This window comes from Lissotriton helveticus, chromosome 3_1, assembly GCF_964261635.1.
Source record: "Lissotriton helveticus chromosome 3_1, aLisHel1.1, whole genome shotgun sequence".
NCBI classification, from domain to species: domain Eukaryota; kingdom Metazoa; phylum Chordata; class Amphibia; order Caudata; family Salamandridae; genus Lissotriton; species Lissotriton helveticus.
This window is the reverse complement of record NC_136061.1, coordinates 1,451,518,276-1,451,545,017: the sequence shown is the minus strand read 5'-3', so window position 1 is coordinate 1,451,545,017 and position 26,742 is coordinate 1,451,518,276. Positions and strand designations below refer to the sequence as shown.

At 43.3% G+C, this 26,742-nt stretch overlaps 1 long non-coding RNA gene across 1 annotated transcript in view; it reads right to left on the bottom strand.

Moving 5' to 3' along the window:
* The window catches only part of LOC144824999 (uncharacterized), an 873,331-nt gene that overhangs the window by 82,863 nt on the left and 763,726 nt on the right, over positions 1–26,742 (bottom strand). The window contains exon 2 of the long non-coding RNA XR_013609233.1: positions 26,590–26,639. This is a non-coding gene — a long non-coding RNA (uncharacterized LOC144824999). The remainder of the gene's footprint in view (positions 1–26,589; positions 26,640–26,742) is intronic.

Genomic DNA, 26,742 nt, shown 5'->3' with positions numbered 1-26,742 from the left:
AGAGAGAGAGGAGAAGAGAGAGAGAGAGAAGAAGGGGGGAGAGAAGAAAGGAGCAGAGAGAGAGAGAGAGAGAGAGAGAGAGAAGAAGAAGAGAGGGGGAGAGAGAGGGAGCTGACCCTGCGCATCCAGGCCACACCACTCACCTGCTGCCACCGGTGTGTCTCCAACCACCTGCGGTACATAGAGCTGCACACCAGGTCCCACAACTGAGACAGAGCAGTCATCTGAAACAGAGTCCAGAGACATGACTGGCACATTACACAGAACTGCACAAGACAACATCGCCGCCCCCATGCACACCCAGGCAGAGGTATCCCAGCCCCTCCCGCCGCCCATCGGAGCATGCCTGCCCATGCACACAGGGGCCTCCCTGCTCACCTTCCATCAACGGCGTGTAGACTGTAGGTCCCACCACATGCCTCTGCAAGCCACCAGGCCGGGGCCCGCAGACATGGCACCCTCTGCACCATGGATCCACGCTGTGCTGTCCACCAGGAAACATCTCTGGTGCTGGGACCAAATTACGATTCAGAAAAGGGGGTGGTGATGAACAGAGTGTCTGAATTAAGCAGACCACTCTTACCCAGTCCAAAGATCAGGGCTTGATCCATCACCGTTATTTAGCTCACTGCCCCATCCCAGCTCAGAACCTGGCTATATGCAAATTAGTCTGTCCCTGGCCCAGTGCATCATGGGAACAGGGCAGACCAAACTACCAAGCCAATTCTTCACCAGAAAGGAGACAAGCTACCGGGGACCGGTTTCTGGCATTTCAGCCTCGTCGGCCCGGCTTGCTTGAATCCTGATGGAGCAGTGAGCAAGGGACCAAATGACACCATGGCATGGTATGAACCAGGGCACCCGGCAACATTGCAGCCTGCAAAGCCGCTCAGCCCAATGGGTGCCACTAACTCTGTGACCCTGGAAGTGAGCCATGTTGCTGGCGCGGCCTACACCACGGTCCAGCAAGGTACACACATCCTGGGCAGTCCGTTCCGCCAGTACAGGGCATCATCGCAGGCTGCACACCCGCTCAGCAGCTTAAGGTGCCAATGACTCAGTGCACCCTAAGTCACCGTCCCGTGGCGGGGTGCCTGTGCCGGCCGCAATGCAGCGTCTGCCTCAAATCCTGTCCAACCATAGTCAGCATCCCGTGGCGGGGTGCCTGTGCAATGCAGCATCTGCAACAAACCCTGTGCAAACCCAGTCAGCTCCACATGGTGGTAGGCCCGTGTAGGCCGCAAGGCCTCGGGTCCGCAACCAGTCACCACTGGCAGAGGGCTATGTTACATCATCTGCCCCTTATATGTGCGGGTCACATGGCCTGTGACGCCTGTGCCGGGTGGGTGTGGTGTGTGTGCAAACCTGACCTCAGGGAGTGGCTGTGACATGCTGACAACTAGACCAGTGACCTGCACAAAACCAGCAAGTACGCCTGCGACGGGTTGCAAGGAAGCCCCCCCCGGAAGCGTTAGCAGAGTGGTCTGGCCTACCGTATGCCGAAACAGGGCAGGGCTTGAGAAAATGACTCATGGGCACTGGGTGTGGTTCAGTCCATGTCCGGATTAGAAATTGGATGCTGCATGTGTCCCTGCTGTCGTGTCCACAGGACCCCTGATACAAATTTCCATGTTAGCCCCTCTGACTGCCATCCCACAGGATGTGCATCATTGACGCAAGAGAAATCACTGTCCCTACATTCATCCACACATACATACATGATTGAGGAAAGACATGACACAGCACTGCTCCACTGGATGTTTATTGCACATCCAGTGCTTTTCCCCCGCTGGAGCGATACAGGGCAATGCCAAATACACCACACTGTCTGTGCCCGTGGAAGGCCAGCCAGAGTCCATCCGTGGAAGAAAAGTACTGCGGAAGAGGAGGGGTGCAGTCCACAGTCTGGTTGCTGTGTCATTGGTCATAAAACAGGATGTAGCGGTCAATGTCGCTGTCCAAGGTGAGTGCATCTGAGTGAATGGGGGTCAGTGAAAGGTCATGAGGCCACGTGCGGGACCAACCAGGGTAGGCCAGGTGGCATAAATGTATGCTATTGAGCCCTTCTGATCACAAGCCCATCCACGTCCTCGTCCCCAGATATTTGCCCTGCCCTACCTGGGGGGGGGTTGCTGTACTGGCTGCAGCACTGTGTGACACTGTCACCTCAGGTGCCGGAGGTGGTCTTTCTGCCACACTGTGCGGCACTGTCACCTCAGGTGCCAGGGGTGGAATGTCTGCCACACTGTGTGACACAGACACCTCAGGTGCGGGGGGTGGAATGTCTGCCACACTGGGTGGCACAGACACATCAGGTGCCGGAGTGGTTAGGCCTGCCACACAGGGAGGCATAGCCACACCAGGGGGTGGAGATGTGGATGGTGTGGGGGCAGCTGCATTCAACATCCCCTCGCCTTGTTTCAGCAATGCCATGATGAGGATCTGCAGGGCATGGTAGATCCCTGCTGTGTTCCCCTGATGTACAGAGGTGGCTGCAATCCTTTCCACCTCCATCCACACCCTGTCCTCCATGAGCCTCCGCATGTGTGCCACCTCACGGCTGGTATCGCTGGAGCCTCTCTGAGTGGACAGGTGTTCTTCTCTCCTTGTATATCAAAAAAGAGAACACTGTTCCTAATGCAAGGTGCAAAAGTCACCCATGCAAGAGGGTGCAAAAAGTCACCCGTTTAAAAACAGGGAAAGAAAAGAAAAAGAACACGGATCCTAGGTAACAGTCCCCACTAGTGATAGGAAAACCAAATAGTTGTCCTCTGTTGCCCTCACACACCCCGAAAGGTGTCATGCTTCATCATCGGACAGTTGCTCCTCGTAGGGCCGGCGCTGTGATTCCCTACGGGTCCCCCGAAGGGTCTCTTTATCGGAGATCTTTTATAGGACTGCCGGTTGATGCATGTGGGTGTGTGGGGTGTGGGGGATGGGTTATCGTGTTCAATTGAGGGTAATAAAGTGACATGCAAGTGTGATATAAAAATAAGGTCACCATGCAGCGAAGGTAAATTGGTGAACCCAGAGCAGACTCAACTGCTAATTAAAATCTAGCCCCAATGGCATACTATGCCCGGGGGTAGAACAACATAGGTCAACATGTTTCGCGCCTGTATTGCCATAAGGATCGTTGGCGCTTCTTCAGGACCAAAGCTATAGTGTGTAAGGTGCACGTGAAAGACAACTAAAAAATTCCCTCACATAAATCAGGGCGGCGCAGTAACCTGTATGCCCAGCTTCTGACTACAACTGCATGGTGGAACCGCTCCTGATCAGTACCTAGAAAAGAAAAACAATACAGGGTAGGCCACATGTATCAACATCAGGAACACCTTGACGCTACATAGCGTGCCACCATTGTGTGCACATCCAGTACTTAAAACATAAAGAACAGCAGATACATGAGACACAACCACATATAGCTTCGTACCAAAAGGTATCCTAGCCCCAACATAACATAGTTAAGTGCAAGTGTTTAGGCCCCTTAAGAATATAAAGAAAGTCACTCTTTTGATTTCAAAATGCGGAGTCACCCAGGGACATGCTTGCGACTCTGATTGATCTGTAATCAGGACTAAAAAGCGCTAATAAACTTAATACACAAACGGTACCAGCAAAGGTGGGTGCCTTTCAGGTATAGCCTCATAATGCGCGCTTACCTCGTCATGTCGAGGAAACCAACACTGGCACAAGCATTGTACACCACCATTATGCCGGGCTGTAAAAATAACAAAAGTCAGCGGGAATTTTAGCTGTGGGGACCGGGATAAGTATTATGTAGCTTTAATGCGGGCTAATGCCCGTTTTCGTTTAGCGAAAGCTACTCACGTATTCCCCGCGTGCTGATGCCTCTGCACCTACCCCTACAATGCGTCTGCCGAGAGAGTTAGATGGAAAATCACGGCAACTAGTTAAAAAGGGGATCCCTAATAAAGGGTAATAAAGTGACGTGCAAGTGTGATATAAAAATAGGGTCACCATGCAGCGAAGGTAAATTGGTGAACCCAGAGCAGACTCAACTGCTAATTAGGATCGTTGGCGCTTCTTCAGGACCAAAGCTATAGTGTGTAAGGTGCACGTGAAAGACAACTAAAAAATACCCTCACATAAATCAGTCACTTTATTACCCTCAATTGAACACGATAACCCATCCCCCACACCCCACACACCCACATGCATCAACCGGCAGTCCTATAAAAGATCTCCGATAAAGAGACCCTTCGGGGGACCCGTAGGGAATTGCAGCACCGGCCCTACGAGGAGCAACTGCCCGATGATGAAGCATGACACCTTTCGGGGTGTGTGAGGGCAACAGAGGACAACTATTTGGTTTACCTATCACTAGTGGGGACTGTTACCTAGGATCCCTGTTCTTTTTCTTTTCTTTCCCTGTTTTTAAACGGGTGACTTTTTGCACCCTCTTGCATGGGTGACTTTTGCACCTTGCAATAGGAACAGTGTTCTCTTTTTTGATATACATTTATAATTAAGGAGCATGGACACTGGACCTTTAAAAGCTCCTTGGTCCCTCTCTCTTTTGTTGAAGCAGTTCTTCTCTCCATGTCATGACTCCAACGATGTCAGTCAGGGCTCGTTGGAGACCATGGAGCGGGGCTACACACCCAAGGATAGCGTCAAGTTTGGTTGCCATGTTTTTTTTTTTGTCCTCATTTTGCGATTATATGCGTAAGGCTTATGATGGGAGACCATTCCTTCAAACTTTTGTGCCTTCACAGCCCCTTGTTGGCCATCCTGAGGTGGGGAGTTTCCCTTTACCTGTTGTTTTTGGTTTGGGGTCTCCTGTGACCTTTATCATAATCAATAATTCCGTTTTTTGTGAGGTGAGCTAGCCCTCCTGGCTACTCGGCGGGAATTTTTCCCGTCTGAATTATTGTCACCGCTTTAATCATTGGACTTTGTTTTCCGGGGCTACATTATTACGCTAAAATACCTGATTCATAAAAATTTTCCCAGATTTCCCAAAAACTAAACTTTTTACTGGGTTTCCCTTTTCTATCGCTTCCATTTGTTTTTATTATGGAGTTTAGCCAGTCCTCATGTAGTGGTGATATTGGTTTACCCAATTTATGCATATCTCTCGCCTAGATAGAAGTATCAATACAAACAGCAGGTTTTCCTGTTTTTTTGGTAACTTACCCCGATCAATATTAGAGTCGATCCCAAAGATAATAAGAGTTATACTTTAGGGTAGTTCTTTATGCTGGCTCCCTTGAATTTTGATAATCTTTTCGGTGTCCAATATGCTCTATGTATAGTAAATAGGTGGTTTCTCTTCAGAGCGGCCGGTTTTATGGTGGTCCAACACTTTTCCAGTGATCTTAGCCAGATATTTTGTAGGTCTAGTTCTGGTATATCTTTCCTCCAAACTGCATATGGGATCAAAAAATCCTCTTCTCCTGCTGTAATTAGAGCCCAATACCACCTAGATATTTCTTTTTTTATTGGGATGGTTTTCAACATTTCTTTCTCTATGTCCTCATTTCCCTTTTTCTCCTCTGTAAGCGATTTAGCCCAGCTAACAAGTTGGTAATATTTAAATTTGGACACGGATGAGCTTGTATTAGCGACCATTTGATCCCAGGAGACTATGCAATTTTCTGTCATCAGCTGGCCCCATTTTTTGATTCCTGCAGCTTTCAGAGGCAGTGCCAAGGAGTCTTTTAAGCAAACTGGTGTGCCTGGAGATTCCCAAATGGGGGCCAGAGAACTATAGTAAGGTATGTTTAGTGTACTTCTGACTTGATACCAAAGTTTTGCTGCATTGACTAGGATCTTTAGTTTTATCTTTTTTTAAAATTTTGGGTGTCCAAATTTATATAGGAATTGATCTATTCTGCCTGTCATATTTTGTAGGAAATCGGGGTAAAACTGGTAATTCTTGGGTAGAGGTCTCATGTTTTTAAATTGGAAAGCCCTACAGTATTCGAGAATGTCGGGACTGGCGATCCCCCCTTCATTTTTTCTTCTCCTTAATTTTTTCCATGCGATTCTTGTTCCTTTAGATGACCATATGAAGCTTGTGATTTCTCCCTGAATTTTCTTCAAGGCATCTCTCTTGAATTCCAATGGTATAGTGTTAAAGAGGTAGGTGAATTTGGGGACAATGGACATTTTTATTATGTTTGATCTTCCCAGGAAGCTAAGAGGAAGTCCATCCCATACTTTGAGTAGTTTCCTAGTTTCTACAGCAATTCTGTTGAGGTTTATTTGTGGTACTTTTTCTATATCCTTAACCAAGGTAATGCCTAAGTATTTTATTTTATCTTTAGAGTATGGGGTGCTGTGGTACGTGTTCCAGCTCATGACCTCGGTTTTTTCTTGGTTTGTCAGATACCCTGACACTCTGCCAAAATTGGCTATTGTGTCCTCTATTGCTGCAGAGGAACTCTGATAGATATTTGTGAAGATCATCAGATCATCTGCATATAGGGCCACCTTTTTGTACCATTCCTGATGTTTAAAGGGGGTTATTGAGTTATGGTTTCTAAGGGAGCTTGCCAGCGGCTCAATATATAAGTTAAAAAGTAGGGGTGATAGCGGGCATCCTTGCCTTGTTCCTCTTTGTATTACAATATTGCTGGTAAGGCCCCCGTTGACCAGTATCTTTGCCCTTGGTTTTTTATATATCTCTGCCACCATGTGGCTAAAATTCTCCCCTAGATTGTATTTACTGATGGCTTTGTTTAGAAATGTCCAGTTGACCCTGTCATCATCTTCATCAAGCCATCTGGACATTTCTGAAGTTTGGTTGCCATGTTGCCGAAGCCCAACCACACCTGCTCTGCGGTGTCCCTCTGGCCCTCCAGCACATGAGGGGTTGGAAGACCATGTGTTGTTTCTGGGAGTCTTGGGGGGGTGCCGGGGCGGTGGGTGCCTCCTGCTGGGTGGTTTAGGTAGTGGGTGGGGTTTCATCGATGCAGCTGGCCTGCCCAGATCCTGGAGGTGAGTTGCGGATGAGGTCCATGATGTCTTGAATGGCTTGGATGTCGATGATGGTGTTGTCCTCCTCGTCATCAGTGAAGAGTGGCTGGGAGTGCTCCTCAGGAGGTGTTGACAGTGCTCCATCGATGTGAAGGGGAGCTGGCGTAATTCAAAGGGTCCAGATGTATGTAGTCGCATGGAACATGTTGACATTCAGACAACATGGCATTGTACATTGTGACAGTTTGTAGATCTGGGCGAGGACGCAGAATCATTGTGGGTGTGCACTGTGCTGTTCTTGATTGTGCATATGTGCCATTTTGACCTTCTCCTCCAGTCCCCCCAGTACCCGGTGGTCACTCACTCTGTTGCGGTTGTGGTGTGTCCTGTCGAGCAGTGTCCGATCCCCCAACTCTCGCCACAATCTCGACACTGATGACTGTCGACACCAGCTCCTCCATGTCATCGAGCTCTAGCTGTGGCACTGGGCCCGCACCTCCAGTCTGCATTGATACCTTCCGGTTGGCGGAGAGTTTCTCCTTGGTCCACCGCTTGATGTCATTCCATCGCCACTTGACCTCATCCATTGTCCTCTTGTGCTCCCCGAAGGCATTCACCTTTTCCACTATGTCCTGCCATATTCCATTTATGGTGCCCAATGACACGTTGGTGGTGATGAACACTTGTTGATGGTGTTGCATCACCTCTGTGACTATGATCCTGTTCTGCTGCGGACTGAACTTCGTTTTCCTCTTCTTCTTGTCCTTGCCCTTTCCCCGAGGTCCCAGGCTGATCGTCCGGGGTGCTTGGGGGGTTACGCTCGTCCTCTGCACCTGCTATGGCAGCCTCCCTGGTGCTAGGGTGTTGGTCACTTTGTGTTTGTATGTTTTTTCTACTTTTATGGTGACTTTTCCCACCTGCCAGGTGCGTGTTGCAGGACTGGTGCTGCTTATCGCTGGTTTTCTTATCACGCTTGGGCCCTTTGCAGGTTTTTTGGTGTTGTGGTTTGTGTTACTGTCTCTGTTGCTGTGGTTGTATTGCGGACATTGTCCGCGGTTTCGGCAGACTATCGCATACTACCGCCTTGTTGTGAATTCCACGTTGTCACTGGGTTATTTTGCCGCTATGGACTGCGAAGTTGGAAGTTGCGTTACGCTACTCTTGCGGTAGTTATCACACCTTCTTGTGAATATACACCCTAGAGTTTCCCCTCCACAGAGGTGTTTGGAATTTCCTACCTTCCTGCCCTGGTCCTAGTCTTTCTGCAGTCCTAATAGGATAGTGTGACGTTCTTTGTGTATGAGCTGAGGCACTTGAAGTGCAAGTAGGCTGTGCACAGCTCTGCCCTGCCATCTTGCTTGAGTGACCCTACCAACAGTGTATCTACCGCTTTGCCAGTATCATGTTTCTCTTTCTTTTTTTAAATGTTTAATTATGTGTATGTTTGTATATTTTTGAATGGATAATTTATCTTGAAATGTATTGAAATGTATCCCTAAAGAATATCTATCTATAATAATCAAAGAAATATATTTTTCGAAAAAATACATTCTGAAACAATAAATGTATTTGTGTAGTTGGTGACAGTCTGTGCAGAGTGGGCCTTCAGATATATATATCCAATTGATTGTATGTCTAGTTATAGGCCTTTTCAAACTAGTTTGTTTTCCCTAAGTATAACTAGTATTTCTTCTATATAGGGGTCCCCCACTTTCTAAACCAGTGACCCTACCAACATCCAGTCCCTCTATTGGTGGCGTCTGGGAGGAACACACAAAGGCTAACTGTGAGCTACACCTAGTCATGTAACGCAGGAAACAGGCTGTAGGCACCAAATGGCTATTGTTCAGCATTCCGCCGATCATTTGTTCCTTTTGCTTTTATTTTTTTCAAAGTGCCATTTTTATAATTGTGACTTAAATCCGACTTTCTCATTAAAGAGGATTTTAAATAACCATTTCAACAACAACAACCATGACGTTTCTACCTGTTCCCAAATAAAAGTTAGCACTTAATAAATTTAATGAGGCAACCCAAGGGCAGCAAATTAGAAGATAATGCTGATATAAGAAGTGCTGTGAGGCAGAGATCAACCAGGTATCAGACAGTTCAAAGAAACACCTAAAGGCAAAGGAATAAAAGTACAAGAATTGGTCATCTGCTTGCCAGAACTGCGCAATGATCGTCAACATACCACAGTGTTGGGTGGAGTAACCACAGAAGAAGTACCTAGGGTTGTGCTAACAGAACCATCCATACACCACTAAAGCTGCTGGGTGGTGACTCAGAGCAACATAAAGGTTTTCCAGAATAGTGAAGGGCTACGATGTAGGCAAAGAGGGAGGTCACAGTTCCACAGACTGTCCGAGATGACCCAGAGCCCAGTACCACACAGGGCCTTCGAGATGGTATGTATAACCAAGTCCTAGTGGACAGCAGATTGTGCTGAAGAGAACTCCACTCTCAGTATCAGCCAATCTCATAAATGGTTACAATGCGTCCACCTTCCTTAAAACCACCACCACCATTCGATACACACAAAAATATGATTATTGGCTGCAGGTGGACTGCTTGGATAGAGATATTTGATGACAAACTCTCTCTGAATAAGTCTCTTAATCTCGTTTAGCCACATTAATTGAGCAACAAGAAGTGAAATTACCAACTGAAGCTCTTTACGGGGAGAGCCTTACCGATTTTGCCTACCCTGAGGGATCCAAGTGCCTTGCCGCCACCCTTGCCGTCCTTGTGGGGAGATTGCTGTCCTTGTGGGGAGATTGTTAGGGAGAGCTGCAACTGGGCATCTGGTCCCCTCCGCCGCCGCCTACAAACCGCGGCCGCCGAGCGGGGGGACTACAGCCCCCACAGTCCCTCTAGGCCACGCCCATTGACGTTGTCAGTCGTGCCCGGAGGCGCACAAAAAGAACTGAGCTCCTCCCGCCTCGCGGGAGCGCGCGGGAGCGCCGGGCCAAGCCCGGGCAAAGGGCGGGCCCTCTGTGGCCCTCAGAGGACCTAACAGATTGAGCTGGGCCATTCCTCTTGGTCCCACTGTGCCCCCTGGACTCTTACCAAGGTGACTTGCTGTTAACATTCTTGCCTGATTAATGGTGTCATGTTATATTTCTATTAGATACATCTATTTGTACCACCTGTTTAAGTTTTATAAACTGCACTCCCCTTGACCAGGATAAATCTATATTGCCAGTAAGACGTAGCACCACCATAATGAACAAAAGCAAGACCACCCCAATGTCGACTCGGTTTACCTCTAGGCAGAAGACCTAAGTTACCACTCCCCTCCCAAGCCTTACCGCGATTGACAGAATGCTCCCAAAAACCATAGGAGTCGTTGTCAATGCGATAGAAAATACGGAGAGGCGCCTCTCACTGCCCCCAAGTATGTGTCTTTCCACGCAGAAAGCTCAGGATGCACATATAACAGCTAACTCATCCATACACACAGCATACTCTCAAGATTCCATCCTTATGGAATCATTTGCGGGCTTCCCGGATACAGAGAACAGGCAGTTAGTCCCTTTAAGTACTACCCCTCGGCCTGACTTTGTTACCCGGGAAAGCAGGCTATCCATGACACCTAACATCCAGTCAACCGCAGAATCTTCCACACATACCGATGCCTCCGTGGTAGTAGTAGCGGCAGCCTCTCGAACCCCTAACAGCATAACTCACCCTAATATTTGTACTCAAGGGATAGGGAACGCAGGCACCTCGACAACAAGGAGGAGGGTAAGGGTGACACAGAAACCTAGGGCAAAACTGAAATACGACAAACATAAATCCAGGCATAGCCAGAGGGTTTTTAACCCTGCAGTAAAAAACCCCATACCAGTACATCAAAGCCAGTTTTTATTCATAGAGAATAGTATAGGCCTCCAAACAGTCAATACCGACAGTAAGCTGACCAACAGGGCAAGTAACAACGACATCTATCTAGACACTATTGAGGGAAAAATTGAGCACCTGTTGAAGTCCCTCATGCTCCCTCTGACACAAAGAGTTAAAATGATGGCCGAGAAAGTCAATAAGATGGAAGAAGTTCTCTTGCAGAACAATGAAATGTTGTTAAAGTATGCTAAAACCCCTCAAACCCAGGCCATTCAAAAAAATATCACTAAGCCACCGTGCCCTGCCGCTAATAAGAACACCCCAGTTGTAACATCAGGCCCAAGCAAACTGCCTAAACCCTTACAGCCACCGAAAACAATAGTTAAGGGACACATGGAGTGATCCAAGGTCTCATCAGCGGCACTGGGTATGAGCCCAGATGTGACAGTTACCCCAAGTGTGCTGCCAAGCAACATTAGGCCAGACACCACAGATGGGGGGGGGGGTGAGAGCGAGTGGGCAGCAGAGGTTCTAAATAATGACAGCAATAACAGCCGACAGGATCACCCCATTAGCTCAGCCCCAGTCAGTAAACTCCCATGTATTGACCTGCCACCGGAATCCTATCCCTATACCGTGATCATGATAGGAGTTCCAACTTTAGGTATAGGGAAATTTGAGGGCCAACTAGAGTTAAAAAACAAAGTTAGTCATTGGCTAACTAGACACAGACCTATCCCCCAAGCCCTAAGTGGTCAAATCCTACAGGTCAGAAGAACAAATTGGGTGGGACAGGGGAAAAAGGATTACGAGGGTGACTGCATCATTATAAACTTCAAAGATCGGCGGGTGGTTAACTACATCAGCGGTTGGAGGGACGGCGATCTAGAAAGCAGAATACAAACTGTAGATCTCAGCTACTTTTATTCTCCGCCCTCCGTGCCCCAAAGGAACCCTAATCGACAATATCCACGGAGAACTAGGTACTACACCCCATATGATAAACACCAAATGGCACACGGTAATATGTACCCCAATTACATCTCTGGACAAGGGCACCTTGATTACCCAACACCCAGTACAGGGTACCTACCTTTAACCGGTTTGCTGCCTTCTATCAGCAGGAAGGCCTAAAGTGGGTGGATTGACTTCATGAAATACCCCTTACACCATCTAAAGATATCCTCCCACACCCCCGACAAAGTGTAGACATCAGGGGGTTGGCACAGGAAGCCGAGGTACTTAACCCAGCCATAGGGGATACTAATAATGAACAGCTGAAGGACATACTCATGGAAACAATCGTCACCAAGGGACACCTGTCGTTAACCAATGGCCTGCCGACACACAACGAGTCAGTTAACACCTTGCTCCCACAAACCCATGAACACACTCAAACCCACATAAGTAAATGTAACTGTAATATGGATCTAAGACCAGTGGCAGCGGATAGTTCAGAGTCAAGTCCTGCTAATTCCATCAGAAAAGCCTCAAGGGGCGAAGTTCCTGCTCCAGAGGAAACAACAGTAGCGAGGCATAATGTAATTTCATGGAACATTGCTGGTTTAGCTAGTAAAATCAACGATCCATCTTGGGTGTCCTTTATAAAATCCTATCCATTCATTTGCCTACAAGAAACTTGGCTGGTAGGAAACAACGTATTTATAGAAGGATACAAAAGCTTTTTTGTGCCAGCCGAGCCCTCAAGGAGTGGTAGAGCTAAAGGGGGTCTTGTTGGGTATATCGATCTAGCACTAACATGCTCTGTTAAAAGATTTCCCTCTAGTGATAATTATTTTCAAATATTGACGATCAAAAAGGGGAAAGAATCACTAGCACTGATTAATTTTTATAACGCTGTTAACCTTAAAGGGGGTTGTAAGATCGTGGATTTAGATCGTTTTCTTAGGGACAATATGGAGAGACTCCCACATCATGTTATCATCGTAGGAGATTTAAATGCACACCCCTGTGGGAACCCAGCAACTACCCCAATAGGCTTAATGGGTTGTAACAGACTCAAAGGCTTTCACTTCGATCATACCCATCGTGGCAATTTGCTGAATGCCTTTATGGATGATTTTGATTTATTTACTGCCATGTCCCAGGTGGATGATCATACTCTCTATGAAACCCCTACCTTTAAAGGCTGTGCGGGGGGTTCCTACATCGACCACATACTTCACACTAGCAACCTTAGTTCTTATATATCTGGCTTTAAAATTCTAGAGAACTCATTGAGTGATCATAATCCTGTTTGTATTTATTTAGGAGGTACGTTCCTCAATGTACAAGAAGAAAGGCCAGACAGTGGGGTTTTAAAATGCACGGACGGTAATAGACGTCTAAAGTGGGCAACGGTGAACTCGGCCCAACTTTATGAAAAGATTAACAGGACATGTAATATTGAGTTATCTACCTGCGTTTCTCCCGCACCATCAGCACAGGAAATTCTATCAGCCTTTAATGGTATAGTCACTAAAGTCGGGGAAATGTTAACAGTACCCTCTACAGGTCGGATTTTTAATGTGCCAAAGTGGTTTGATCATGCTTGCTCTAAGGCAAGCCGTGATCTAAAGTCAGCCCTAAAAGCTAGACCAAGGGACCCGGTAAACATTAGGGCAGCTCGGCTCGCCTACATAAGGGCTTTGATTAAACGCAAAGCAGAAGTAAAAGCGTCCACTTGGGAAAACCTGCTAGACCCTGTAACACTTGGTAATAGTACTAAATTTTGGGGTATCATAAACAAACCCCTGTTGGAATCCCCAGGTGATTCCCCTTTAGGCACTAACATATCTGAAGATGATTGGGTCTCCCATTTTAGTTGCATTTTTAATAGCGATATATCACAGCCTATATATGACAAAGGTGTCCCAGGGACCGACCCCCTGCGCTTCACCATTTGCGAGGTGGCGAAGGGCATCATGGGCCTAACCAGTAAGAAAGCACCCGGGCCCAATGGCCTGCCCCCGGACCTCTTTAAATCAAGGACATCACTGTGGGCACCCGTTCTCTCTGCTGTATTTAATGCAGCCGCTGACCATGGATGCCCAAAGTCCTGGGGGTTGTCCACAATAGTCCCCGTTTTTAAAAAAGGGGACCGTAACAGCACATCCTGCTACAGGCCAATATCCTTAATCAACTCGTTCGTAAAAGTAGTAGGTGGTGTAATCCTGAACAGGTTAACAACCTGGGCTGACAAAAATAACATAATCTCCCCGATCCAGTATGGCTTAAGACCAGGCCATTCCACCATCTCTCAGTGCCTCAACTTATACATGGTTTTGGGGAAATACACGTTGGCACGTCAGGGCACAGTCCATATGGCTTTTATGGACCTCTCCTCGGCCTTCGACTGTGTCAACAGGGCCAAACTATGGGAGGCAATGAGAAATATGGGGGTGGAGCAGACCCTGGTCAATTTTGTGGCGGATTTACACCAGGACACCCGAGCTAACATGCGATATACCCAGGACCTGAAGGTGACCAGGGGATTCGGAGTACACCGGGGCGTAAGACAGGGCTGGATCCTGGCCCCGTTTCTTTTTAACTTATTTATTAATAACCTGGAAAACACTCTTTTAAAAACATGTGCTGATTATCCCTTTGTCGGACGTAAAGGGTTACCTGTTTTACTTTACGCGGATGACGCCGTTTTGCTGGCAAGGACCGCAAAAAGGCTTCAATTGCTGCTTGATACCTTTTTTACCTTTATGAAAACCCGGGATCTCTCCATTAATAACTCAAAATCTTTTGTTATGAACGTAGGTACAGCACATAACAAGGAGTTTCCATTTCATGTAAATGGGTAGAAGATTCCCACGACAAAAACTTTTTCATACCTGGGGGTCCTGTTCGATAACCAACTGAAATGGGGCACCGCTGTACAGAAGAAAAAAGGGGAGATAACACGGGCATATGCGGCAATGTTTAATTTTGCGATGAAAATGGGGAAACGGCTGGTTGCCGCTTTGTTAAAAGTATACCAGGCCAAGAGTGTGGCAATAGGCTGTTATTGAAGTGAGCTATGGGGGCACACAACTGTTAAGGACTTGGTGGTAGTAGAAAACAACTTCCTGAAACAGCTCTTGGGGGTCCCGAGAGGAACTGCAAATTTCATAGTGCACGAGGAGCTAGGTTCCCCTTATTTAGGTGACATCATTGCACTTCGGCCTTTAACATTCTGGCTGAAATGCTGGCTAAATAAGGACCTCCCACTAAACCACCAGCTCCTGAGAGAAGCACTGACATAGGATAATATGTTAAAAATCCCGTGGCTAAAAAATCTGAAAAAATGTTTCACTGCACTGGGGCGTTCTGAACTCTTCTCAAACCCCGACTCGATCACTGTAACTGACATAGAGTCCGTGAAAAACACCTTTTCTCTTTTGCAGCTTTTTCAGCGGGAGGAGGTGGAACTAAAGAAAAGCAGTAATAGAAATGATGTTGTCCTACAGACCACACTAAGCATGGAACCTTACTTGACTTGGCCAATGTCGAGCTTTGACCGTTTCTTGTTAACTAGGTTCCGGCTGGACCTCTTTCATTTACTGCTAGCTGTTCCAAGAGGCAGCCACCAAGACCAAGTGCTACCTTCCTGCGGCTGCGACTTTGTGTCTCCGCAGGATTTGGTGCACTTTTTATTTTTTTGCCCTTTTTATGATATTCCCTGGAGGGTTTACCTTAAGCCTCTTCTCAAAAGACTGAACCTTATCCAGGTTAAACCCGCACTTTGCTATCTACAGCTGCTAAATAATGAATGCACTTTATTTGTAATCAGTTTTTTAAAATTAGCCCTAAAATTTAGAATCAGCATGGATGGTTAATGCCTGATCCTGTTGTATATATCCTTTAATAGATTAATTGTGTTTTATATCTGGGGACAATGTGGTTTTTAATCATCTGGTTTTTATGTTGTTTATTAAATTGTGCTTTTATGGTTGTTTTCTGCAAATAACCGAATAAAGATCTTCTGATTCTGATTATGATTCTGGGTATCAAACTCTTCCTAACTTTGGTTGCAGCACTGCTTTGCATGAAAAGTTTGTAAATCTGCCCTAAACAATTGCCAAAGGTGTGCAAGGAAATGAAGAAAAAGAATTCTCAATGTAAGCTATTACACAATTGAATTTCGAAATTGGTTTTCAAGAAGCTTTTTATGTGAGCTATTTGAATCAATTAAAATACTTTCAGAGTTAGTTTTATTCCTTTCATCTGTTCGCAGGAACACTATTTTTGTGTGGCTAAAAGCTTTAGTTGACTCATGCTTCTATTTTGGATTTGTTCAGGGCACGCTCCGGGCATGATTATTTTAATGAATTACTTTTAAATGTTGCAGACAATGATAATTCACATAAATACAGTTGTCCATTTCAGGATTTAAACACCTTTCCATTGTTGCTGCATCTCTGTTTCAAACCGGTTGCAGAAATTTCATTTTAATGCCTTTCTGTTAAAGCAAAATGCAGAAACGCACGAATAAAATATATTAAATTGCAAAATATGATCGAAAAGTTTAATGATCTGAAATGAAAATGTCATTTCAACAATAATGTCTGAGCATACCATATTCCTTCCTCCCTTGTGACATTTAATATGTTAAGCCATTCAAGGCGATTATTTACTCGTTTACGTCTAAATGAAAATGTTCTCAGTGCATTCAGAATTCGTGCCAACAGACATCTCTGTTCTAGACTACAGCAAAACCAAAGAAAGTGTGATTTAAAAAGGGTGCACACTTTCATTAAGATCATTTTGTGGTAAAACAGGCTTAAAGGTGTAATTTTACGAGAGTAACCTTCCTAGCTAGGAGATAATGCATAATTCATATACCCCAAACTAGAGAGTTTTATGATATTAAAAGTCACGACTTGATGCTAACAGTAGCAGTAATAGCAAAATCTGTAAAACGCATCATTAGAAGAAAATATATAGAGAATATCTAGTAAAAAAACTTCAGATAATATATTTTTACAATGTGTTCTAACTCACAGGAATACTGTGTCTCAGCATTTCTTCGACAAGTAAAATATTTGCTAGACTAGGTTAAGTCAGCTACTTTATTGTGGTTTAGATTGCTAAATTTTTTTAAACTAATTTTGCATTCAATTTTATCACAAGACCGGAGGTTGATATTATGCAACCTTTTCTTGCTTTATTTTAACAGTAGCCAAGCAAGAATTGCATTTCCCAAAAATTAGAATTACTAACTGACATCTTAATAGGAACAGCCAATAAGACATCAGGTAACCCAATAGCTTTCTTGGCTGAGAGCAACACATCCTTTTTTCTTGCTGCTTGCAGTCAAGATCAGTACTTTTTTCAAATTTTAAATTTATTGCATTATTCATTGTTGTATTGGCAGTTACTAACTATGTGGCCTTACTTATGTATTGAGAACTGTTCTTCTCTAGCACGCTCTATGTCGCTGTCAAACACTCTGTTGCGTTGCCTCAATGATCGTGTCCCCATAACAGTGGCCAGCCTACCGTAACAGAATGCTCCGTAAGGACGTTGTGTTCTCTGAGTTTCTGTCTTTCCTTCTGACCCTCTGTTGCATTTCCCGTTGGCCTCCCGCTGATTTTCAGGCACTTTTCTGCAGCTCCGGTCAGAGTCCTTTCCTGATGCATAGCTTCTCTGCGGTGGGTCTGCCCTTTAGCATAACTTCACTCTTCTATGCGGCACTGCCAGCTCGTCCTGGGTAACTTCCCTTTCTGTTGTATTACCTGCCCTATTTCCAGCAGCGGCTCTTTCACTAAGGCAGAGGAGCATTGCCCCACTACTCTGTGAGTGGTTTAAAAATTAAAAATTAAATAATAATAATGTAATGTTATGATTATTTTAGTATTTCGCCCTGTCTCAGCTGGTTTGCATCTTAGGTGCAGGGTTGGGGTGTCACAGGAGGAGTGGTGAGCATTCTCTTAGGAGCGCATGACAGTTTGGATGGCCATCTTGAGCTGGCCAAACAATCATGCACAATTAGCATGTTCTCCATTCGGGTGTATTGCACAGCTGGCCGGAGAGCATGCACAGGCTCCCAATTCGTGTCTGAGCGGAGAACCACAGTGCTCAGACCAATCGTGACGCTGCTGCCATGTTGGTGACAGCAGCATTGTGAATGACTAGGGGAGTCTGGAGACTGTTTGCTTCCTGCTTCTGGAGTCGACTTGAAGAGGAGCAAGAGGCTTCGGCCGGCCTGCAGGTAACTGATTTTTTATTTTTATTTTTGTCTCCCCACCCCGCCACCCCCATTATGAAGCAGCCACCACTGTCTTTCCCCATAACTGCACCCCCTTAGCTTTATTTATTATTTCATCAGGGATTTAACTCTGTATTTGCTGTTTTGGCTATTTTCACATTTTCGCCAAGGAACTTATTTTGCTCTCTTGGGTTTTATTTAGGTATATTAGGGTACACTAAGTTATTTTATTATATTGATATATTTTTCAATATGGCTGATTATAAATATTCTCAGGTTTTCCAGGATAATTTAAAGTCTTTTATCATAGATTCAGCTCAGCAGTCTGCCTCTTCAAAAAATTTGGAAGTCTCTATTTCTAAGATGCTCCTCCATCGAAGGCCCTCTGTAAAGAGCAGGAAAGGTGCAATGATGCTTTCTGGCTCTTCTAAATGTGTTTCAATAAAAATTATTTGTCCCACCCAAGAGGTTTTTTTATCAGGGCCTCCTTCTTCTCCTATCCATAAATCCCATTTAAGAGACACTGATGATGATGATAATGGTGTGTTGTATAACACATATAACTTGGATGGATCGCCTCATGCTGGTGGTGTTTCTCACCCAGTGTCTCAAGAAATAGTGGACCGCTTTGGGGAACCCATGTTTAATCACTCTTTTATTCACCATCCCAATTCTACAGAATTGTTTCCAGAAGATCATGTAATAGCACAGGTTTCCTTTTAATTACACAATTTTCTTGATAAGACCACTAGAAACAAACTTACATCTGAGTGTCTCTGCCATTCTGCATCCAATAATATCACTGCTCCCCTGCTATTGACCGAAATATGTTGCTGTTTTTCACTACATTCTGTAGAGATCATTAGAAAGAAGTGGGCAGGACCTGGTCTGATTGTTGGATCTAGTGGGTCCTTTCACCAGAATTTTGGAATTGGCAGAGGAGGGCCAAAATGGATGGCACTCTGATCAATACTGAGGCTATTTCCAATTGGGCCGAATGGGCTATTTGTATTTTGGGTAACACAAATGCTCATTTCACAAGAGAGAAGAAAGAGCCTTTTGCTAAAAATCTGCCCAAAACTTGTCTCTCTTGCTTCAAATCAGAAAAGACCCTTGGATAAGGGATTATTGTTTGGAGACTCTTTCGTCAAAGAGTTCGGCAAATATGTATCTACCTTTGCTACCATTGACAAAGCCCAGCTTTCCCTGAAAATTTTTTTTCCTCCCTGCTTTTCGCCTAGGCAGCTTAACTAGGAGTTGTTTTGCCGGCCGCAATTTCAGCAGGGGTCAGTACCCCAACAGAAGCTCCTTCAATCAGCAATCTCAAGTTGAGATCTATTCTAGATATAAGCTTCAATTCTATCCCTATCGCTCACGAGGTTACCGGTCCAGGGGATATAGAAAGAAAGTAGAACAATACTCAGATAGGAGTTTTCAATTCTGGCCTTTCCCCATTTGCAGGCAGATTGGTGTAGTTTATAAATTCATGGTTTTCTCTCACCACACATCCCATGCCAATTCGGTCAGTGCAAGGATATCTCATAGAGCTTTACCAACTTCCAGTTCAGTTTCAACTTCATCATCCTCTTCTTTTGTCTCAAAATCAACATCATCTCATCTATGAGATTCAATCTCTTCCTTTCAAACAAGTGATAGAATCAATTTATTTCAACCCCTCAGGTTTCCTCAGTGCCATTTTTCTGGTTCAGAAAAAGCAAAAATAAAATTCTTGTTTTAAATCCTAAAATCTTCAAAAAACGTTGTTGCATATCATCATTTAAAAATGGAGATTATTCTCCTTCTCAGGGATATCCTACTTCAAAAACAATTGGTTGGTTGAATTAGACCTTCAAGATGCTTTTCGTACTCTGTCAGTTCATCCCTCTCAGAAAATTTCTCCAGTTCCAATGTGGGTATTATTTGTATCATTACAAAGCTCTTCTCTTCGGTCTGTCTTCAACTCCTTGGTGTTTCACTAAGAATCTCAGACCAGTTGTTCAACTTATCGTTCACCTCAATGATTTTCTCATTATGGCCCACGACAAGAATTATCTTCTTCCTCGCTGATATCCTTGCCAGGATCTTCTTCATTATTTAGGTTTTCTTATCAATATCCAGAAATCGGCACTAGTTCCTGCCCAACAATTGGAATTTCTAGGTTTTCTGATAGACAATTCTTGTTCCATCTTTCAATTTCTTCATCACAAGGTCAGTCCTCAAAACGTTCTCATTTCTCTCTCAGATGTCTAGCCCAGCTAGTAGGCCTTCTGACTTCTTCAATACAGGTGAACTTTCCAGGCCCTCTTCAGTATGAGGCTCTTCAAAAATTAAAGATCCAACATCTTCAAAAAGGCCTCGCCTATCAGATCCAATTTCGTTCGACCCAGAGTCCAAAGAAGAACTCCTTTGATGGCTCACTTAGATACCTGGGATGGGAGAACATTTTCTCTGCAACCCCAAATCTTGTCTTAAAATCCGATGCAAGTCAGACAGGTTGGGACGCAAGATATGGTCAATTTCAGACTGGAGGTACTCAGAAGGAGTCCTTCTTTCATATCAACAATTTAAAGATGCTTGCAGACTCATTTGCCATCCAGTCCTTCAAAAAGGAAAAATTAAGTTGCTCCATTCTGCTGTGATTGGACAATTTGACAGATGTGAGATATATAAACTATCTCAGGGGTACGAAGTCCAAAATGTTGGCACATCTCGCCAAACACCTTTGGTCATATTGTTTACAAGGGAATCTCTCAGTCAGAGAATTCATTTCTCATTCTACCTGGGTTGCTTTGATGCTTTGATTTGCAGACGTTATCACCATGTTGCTTACCTTTTATTGAGTTATTTTGATTATTTCAACACCTCTTGATTGACTTACTCCCAAAAAAAGATGATTTGCTGCTCTCATTCAAGATAGTTATTTGGATATTGGCTGTTCTTATTATGAGGTCAAATAGCAGTTCTAATCTAATGTTTTTTTTCTGGGAGATATAGTTCTTGCTTGGCTGCTTTTAAAATAAAGCAAGAAAAGACTGCATAATTCTCACCTCTGTATCTTTAATGCAATCTAACCTTTCTGACACCATGGCTAGGAAAACATCAATTTCTTGTAATTTGCCAAAATCCTATGTGTTGATCAGTCGATTCAACCCTCCTTTCCTATGGTTAGAGAATCAGGGCAATACTTATTAAGCAATTCATGTAAATGGCCCTGAAGGAAATTGTTTAACCCCTAGACCGCGGCTCGAATTTTGCCGCGGTGCGGGTGATTTATGGCGTGGGCATGATTTGGACGACCCCCGGCCGTCCTCCACACACGCCCACCGTGACGTCAGACGGCCGGCGGCCGGCCGAAGCACGCAAGGGGTTAAGGCATTTCAATATAATGGGTAAGAATATATGAAGATCCGGGTGAGAATGTAAAAAGGGAATGATTTACCTAACAGTTCGATGGAATCCAGTTCAATGATAATAAATAAATCAGAGGTTGCTATCTTGTATATTATGGTGTCTTATATTTTCTTTCTTCTTGTGTTATTAGAAGAGAGGCCTGTGGAATTGAAAGTCTTGTATCTGCTGCTTTATCGTCAGTGGAAATGATGGAAAAAGCACGGCTGACTGGAAGGTGGCTACACAGAGAAATGCTTAAAAAAGAAGAGGGAGAATCAGACGAATGTGAAAATGCTTTACCTGGGAGGCTGCTAGGAATGGAACACACACTACACATATGTCTAAACTAGCAATGTGTCACACACACCATGTATATTTTGAAGTTTGTCTGACAATGACAAATTAAAGTTCCTCACTACACCTGTGATAGTGGATACCCTGTAAGACCAAACCTACTGTAAACAATTCTCAACTATTATGCACCCTGACTGAGACTCTACAACTGTTCGCATTTTTTTTAAAAGTTTATTGAAGAAAATAGAAACAGTATAGGAAAGAATATGCAATAAAATACAAACGTTACATTGGAAATCAATTATGACCATAATATGTAGAAAAGGAGAGGAGAAGAAGGGAGGGGGAAGAGAAGAGAAAGAGGAGGAAACGAAGAAAAGGGGGGTCCAAAATATTACCCAAATGTAAGTCTAGCAAAGGTAACAAATGTAACAATGAATTGAATATGAACATCCAAGGTATGATAGTCACAATCAGGAGAAAGGAATTATAACAGAAAGCATATATTAAAACATATGTAAGCATAGGCAAAATTAGAGGTCACGGAGGTTTCCTGACCTGCTCTGAGGTGAGTAAAGAAGTGGAAGCTAAAGCTGAGGAGGACAAGTAAGATGATAAAGGAAGCCATAAAAGATCTCTCTTAATACCTAAAGAAATAGGGGAAACATCTAATCTGTGGTGGAAACAGACAGGCCTTAAAAGTGAGTTTCTCAGCTTGCTTCCAATTAGAGGTAATTAGGTGTAGGGCTATTGCGATAAGCAAATCTAGTAGTATGGGAGTGTAGGAAGGGAACGGCCATACGGGTGAAAGGGAGCCTAGAAAAATATTAGAGATAGAAAAAGGAATTCGGGTATGAAAGATTTTATTAATTTGGGACCAAATCAAAAGCCAAAAGCGGGAAAGTAAAAGGCACTCAAACAACATATGTTTTAAATCTACTGAGGGATGTTTGCATGACCAGCAATGGGAGGAAAGGTCAAAAGAGAAGGAGGCTAGTTTCATCAGAGTGAAGGGAAGGCGTTTGTATAAGAAGTATAAAGTTTGAGAAGTGCTGGCTGTTCTGGACGTCTTATGAATCTTTAACCATAATTTATCCCAAAAGGGAGTACTCCAACAATCTGCAAGGTCTTTTTCCCAGGCCAATTCACATTTACTTTTGGGTCTATCCGAAGAGAAGAATAAATTACGATAAAGTGATGAGGCAGAAGTAGAGGGAGATAGTAAAGGAAAAAGTATTGTACATTTGTTAGGAATAGTAGGACTAGTAGGTAGGGAGAGAAGGTATTGCTGGAGGGAGGGGAGTAGTAAATCATATTGAGATCTACAGGAGGAAGGTAGAGAGAAGGACGATTTAAGATCTAGAAAAGAACCAGGAAGATCATTAGATACCAATTGAGAAATCCATAGTAAACCTCTGGATCTCCATACTTTCCGGTAAAAGGTCCTACCTTTAATGCGTAAAAAATTGTTGTTCCAAGTGGGTTGAAGGTCCAGCGATGAGGTAGCAGAGAAGGAGGACGGAAGAAGAGGCATTAGTATTTTACAAGTATGAGAAATAACTTGAGGACGAAAGGAAGAAATTGTTTTAATAAAAGCAAGAGATTCATCAAAATGGAAAGGGGTTATGAAATATTTTTCAATTTCCAGCCAAAGAGGAGGATGAGAATCTTGATCCTGATCAGGAGAAGAAATCCAACGAGAGGCTTGACGAAGTGAAAAAGCAAGATGATAGGATTTGAAATCAGGAAATTTAAGACCACCAGAAATGTTATCAGCTTTAAGAGCAGCAAGAGAAATACGAGGAGATTTATTTTTCCAAAGAAATTTGTTTAAAATGGAGTCAATCTTTTTAAAATAAAAATTAGTAATATGAACTGGAATCATGGATAAGAGATAAAGGACGAGTGGAGAGAGCATCATTTTGATTTGAGTCTAAGCGTCCCCGCCAGGAGAGAAAAAGTGGATGCCAACCGTCAATAGAAGAAGATAACGATTTGGAAAGAGCCTCAAAATTTTCTTTCAGTGTGTCAGGGATGGAAGAAGAGAACCATAAGCCTAAGTATTTAATCTTAGTAGTTTTCCAAGAAAAATCGGTTCAGATAAAATCTTGTTTTAGGCAAAGAACATTTAAGGGAAGAACCTCACATTTATCTGAATTCAGACGATAACCAGGGAGTTGGGAAAAAGTGTCGACTTGGGATAGGAAAGCCGGAAGAGAAGTAGAGGGGTTGGAACAATAAAGACGGATATCATCAGCGTATACCGACAATTTAACTTGTGAAGTACAAAGTTTAAAATCGGAAATTCTATCATCTAGTCTGATTTTCGTTAAGAAGGGTTCTAAGGCAACTATAAATAGGGGAGAGGGGGAAGCCTTGGCCGACACCTCGAAACAAAGAAAAAGGAAGACGAAGTTTTCCCATTGACAAATATAGAGGCTTTCGGATCTGAATATAATAATGAGATGAAAGAAATCAATTTGGGAGGAAAACCAATCCATTTAAGAGCCTGAAACATAAAATCCCATCCAATTCTATCGAAAGCTTTCTCACCATCTAATGCTACAGCAGCAATGGGATAGTCAAGGGAAGAGGCTTTACTGAGAATATTAAAAAAGACTCTGGAATTATCTGAAGACAGACGACCTTTAACAAAACCAGATTGTTCCAGTTCAATAACATATGGAAGAATGGGGTCAATACGAAGAGGAAGGATCTTAGCAAAAATCTTATAATCCAAATTGACCAAAGAAATTGGGCGGTAGTTTTTACATAAAGAAGGGTCCTTATTTTCTTTGGGGATTAAACAAATCACTGCTTCTTGAAAAGAACCAGAAGAAGAGTTACATTGTATAAAGTATTGATAGAGCGATAGAAGATGAGGAACTAATAAAGAGGAAAAATTATGATAGAATTCAATAGTAAAGCCATCAGGGCCAGGTGCTTTACCCCTTTTTAATTTGGAAACAGCTGTTTTAATTTCGGATAAAGAGACATCGGTATCCTAGGAGGAAAAGTCCAAGGCGAAGTGTGAAGGGGGAAGAAGTGAGTCAAAAAAGGAGGAGAGCGCAGCGGATGAAGGGTGTTGTTATGGTGTGTATAAGGTCTTATAAAAAGAAACAAATTCATTGAGAATGTCCTCGTCTTTAAAAAATGAGTCACCAGCATTGTTACGAATGGATTACATTTTTGTCCGTGCTTTACGAATTTTTAAATAGTTCGCAAGCAATTTGCCCATCTTGTTTTGTCCTCCATAGTATCGGGCACTACTTTTCAAAAGGTAAGAGGAAGCAGCTTCTGTGGAAGATTTATTAAAGGATATTTTAGCTGCAATAAGCTTTTTTAAGGAAGTGTCGGAATTCGTACGGTAATAAGAGTATTCTAGATGTTTAATTTCAGCTAATAGTTGAGTATGTTGTTTCTCAAAGAATTTTCTTTTCCGTGAAACGAAGTTGATAATAAAACCTCTAGCCACAGCCTTGAAAGAATCCCAGATCATTACTGGAGAAGAGTCTGGGGAAGAGTTAAGAGAGAACTATTCAGTCACAAAAGAAGTGAATTGGCCTGTGAAATTAGGATCCGAAAGTAATGTATTATTAAAACGCCATCTGCCAGAATGAGGAGAGAAGGGGAGCAAATCAAAGTCCACAAAGACAGGAGCATGGTCGGAAATCAGAATAGAACCAATTTCAGAGTGTGAGACAAGTTGGGATAGAGGTTTACTGAAGAAAATATAGTCTATTCTGGACTGCGAATTATGAGGAGGAGAATAAAAAGTATATTCCTGTAGATCAGGATTGCAAAGCCTCCAGATATCAGACATGGCTTTGTGACGAATGGCAGAGGTGAATTGTGAGTGCATTCTAGTGTTGGAGAATCTAACTGTGGAGCATCTATCTAAAATGGGATCAAAAACTTGGTTGCAATCACCTCCAAAGATGATATAATCATCGTTGAATGTAACAAGCTTATCAGAGATTGAAGTCCAAAACAAATTGTCAATAGAAACAGGAGCATATACATTAAACAATACTAAAGGTATTTGATCAATAAGTAATTTGACAATTACCCAACGACCCTCTAGATTGTTTTCTTGATGTAGCACAGTAAGGTTATGTGTTTTGTGGCAAAGGATAGATAGACCATTTTTCCTCCCAGGGGCCGGAGATGAGAAGACATGACCCATCCAACCTCTCTTCAATTTATTCGCTTCAATCTCTGATAAATGAGTTTCCCGGATAAAAACAATATCAGCATTTAATTTAGCTAAATGACTTAGCACATGTTGCAGTTTTATAGGGTTATTAACTCCTTTAACATTCCAAGTTAAAACTCTAAATGTAAAAGAATAAGGTAGAATATGTACATATGATACTAATAGAAACAAGATATAAAGTATCCATTCGAGTAAGAACAAAAGCAGATTTGAGAACAAGTGTCAAAATACTGAAACTGTTATCAGAAGCAAAAATATGTTAAACTTGACTAAAAACATATGAAGATGAACTATGAAATATATTGTAAGCAATGTATAAGAAAACAATAAAACAATGCAAAACAGTAGTACTAATATCAAGTAGAAAAAACATAGTAAGGAAATAAAGAAGAGGTATAATTAAGTAAAAGAAGAGAAAAGAAGGTATGTATAGGGTGAAAGAAAAGAGATAAGGGTAATAAAAGACCAGAAAGGGGGAACATGAGAAAGGAGGAGAAAAGAAGATAAGTAAAGAAGGAAAAGGGGAGAAGGAGGAGAAACAGAGAACAAAAATATATAGAAAACATGATATGCAACTTGGAAAACTGTTCGCATTTAAGGGCAAAAGAAGTCATTGAGAAGAAAATTAGGGACTAAAACGTATGCTTTGACACTTCCGAGCATCTTTTAGAGATCTTCAGCACAAATACATTTTTACCTTTTAGTATGTCTGAGATTGCTCACCTATGGAGTACATCAGATATGTACCTGTAGGAAGAATTTGTGGATGATTAACTGTTACAAAGTTCAACAGGCACACAAAAAAATAACTGTCAAAGGTGTATTGTCAAAATGAAACACACATCAAAGA